This window comes from Stegastes partitus, unplaced genomic scaffold (assembly GCF_000690725.1).
Source record: "Stegastes partitus isolate 25-593 unplaced genomic scaffold, Stegastes_partitus-1.0.2 Scaffold107, whole genome shotgun sequence".
NCBI classification, from domain to species: domain Eukaryota; kingdom Metazoa; phylum Chordata; class Actinopteri; family Pomacentridae; genus Stegastes; species Stegastes partitus.
The window spans coordinates 655414-657943 of record NW_007577838.1 but is presented as its reverse complement, the minus strand read 5'-3'; positions in this window follow the sequence as shown (position 1 = coordinate 657943).

The following is a 2530-nucleotide window of genomic DNA, read 5'->3' as shown; positions in this document are numbered from 1 at the left end:
GCAATTCCATCTTTTAAACTCAAGTTTCAGTTGAATATTTAATGTATACTAGATTGAAAACATGTGATGGAGCATTACCACCTGTGATACCATCAACAACAGACTTTCTCACAAGGAAAATGTCATGAATTTGAGTCAGACACACAAGCAGAATCAATATCCTAAATTTGCTAATTGCATTGTTCCAAATTGTGATTTTGACTTGAAAGCAAACAGTTGCTCAGAACTTGTCCGAACTGTGATATATTTCTACTTAGGCTTTGTGATGTTGATGTTTTTCTCTTTTCCTTGCAGTTTATTCAGTTTTCCTTTGTTCAGTCAGTCAATTAAAAGATATTGGTTCAAGTATTACTCTTAAAAGTAACCGCAGAATTTTAAGCTTCTCTCAATGCTAGTTTTATCATTTTATTCAGCTTAATACATCAAGTCCACTCCATAGTGAACATGGAGCCTTCAGGCATCTGGAAACTGTACCCTAGGGATGAAGCAGACCTGTGGAGCTCCACAGTTCTCTTCCTGATATCTTGGCTGATGTCTTCAGATTTTCCATGTTGTCACTAAAGGAAGCAGTGTGTTTGAGATGTACCTTAAAATACATACACAGGTGTGCCTCCAATTAACTCAGATGTTGTCAATTAACCTATCAAAAGCTTCCAAAGCCATGACATCATCATCTGGGCTTTCCCAAATAGTTTAAAGGCATCTTAGCGTATGTAAACTTCTGACTCTGAAGTAAGTAATAAAAAATTCTCCAAAAAAAATCTTTCTCTCATTAATAAGCCTGTGCAATGTTGTTATTTTCCACATTCAGACAAATCCTTGCAATATCGTGAATTTCACGCCGGCGGGACGTGAGAATGGTCAGGGGTTTGAAAAAAAAAAATAGCTTTAATGTGTTGTGTTTATGTAACAGGGTCAGTGGTGCAGCAGCAGTTTTATATTAAATATATACGTATTGTTTCATTAGTTATACATATTGTATTATATATATTTTAATTTACTGTTANATATATATATATATATGTACAAATGACCTTTTGCAACTTGGTGGAAACAGGAGACATAAACGCCTTTACAGTTAGCATGTATTAAGTTCTTACTAATTAATAAAAGCACACAAGGGGACAATCTTCTGTCAGACAACTAAAGGAAATAGCCTACTTAAGAAAAGTAGGTGAACTCGTACTGTAGGGCCCGGGGCAGACCTGCCGAAGCAGGTTTTTATTCAAATCCACCAAATGAGGAGGTGATATAACAAACTCAGGGGAGTTGTCTCCTCAGCCAGACCATACCAGAGTGCGATGCCCTCTGCTCCTTGTTTATTTCCTCCCGTCCCATTGGTCACAAGTTGACCGTCTGTGAATGATTGTCTGGAAGCGTGCCACTCGTGGGTTTGAATAGAAATGCCTTCGTCAGGGAACACAGTGTCCCGCTCAAATCTCCCATTACATAAGCGTCGGCTGTGTCGGTACAGTTGGGATTGTCCTTATAAAACCAGTCTGTCCTGCCTCTCAATCAAAACATCACTTTACACATTTTGCGGCTACGCGTGGGAGGCAATAAATAAAATGTTAAAAAAACAACCTGAAAGTAATAATGCGGCGGGCGATGTCAGAAATGTGCACCTCTAAATATTACGGCTCATTTGAGATTTTTAGCAGCTCGAGGCAGATAATAAGCTGATCCCTGCCAGACGGTATCAAAACATTAGTCATGTTGTTTTCAGCTGTCAGTGGTTTGGCCGTTTTTTGCGGGTTGTTGCACCATATCAGCTACACTCACGCTCTAATGGGATTTGATCTTGTGTCATCTCAAGGTATTCGGAGCTTTATTGAACGGAGCATTCGTGAAAGACGCTGCCCACTTGATAAACGCAAAATACTTTCAAATCCCAAACCAGGTGACTTTATGTTTTGTTTTTTGTGTTTGTTTTGTGCCGTGTTGTCTGGATTTAAACACGTCTGAGTCCATAAAAGAACTTGTCATGTAACGCGTCTGAATCTGCCGTTGGCTGCAAAATGAGTCGTCCTTCAGGAAGATGTGGACTTTGAAAGAGAGCACAAGAAGCCAGAAATCTATCAGTCAATTGAAGGAGCTCCTGCTGATAAAGGAAAGGCCTTGGTCAGCAGCAGATTTATTACCCGCAGAGACTTATTTGTGCCTGACCGTGGGAAACTGAGGGCAGCAAAGCAAGAAAGAAATAAACAAATAAAGTGTCTTTTTTGTATTTTTAGTTTCGTTATACTTTCTCTACTTCATTTATTTTCTTCCTCTTCAATGCACTGCACTCAACACTTACAGTTAAAGGGCCAGTAAAGGCAGCAGTGATGTTTTAATCATCTTTATTCTAAGCGAACCAAAGAGAGAATGATTTGTCCCTTTATCCTCTTAACAATTCAGTTCAAGGGATATTTTAAAGTAACTTAGAGTAACTTGTACATAAAAAATGGTGGTTTTAATCTTTTACAAGTGCTGCGGTCTTGTGGGAATTCAACAATCCTGTCAAAACTGTGATTCTGGCAGATTTTGC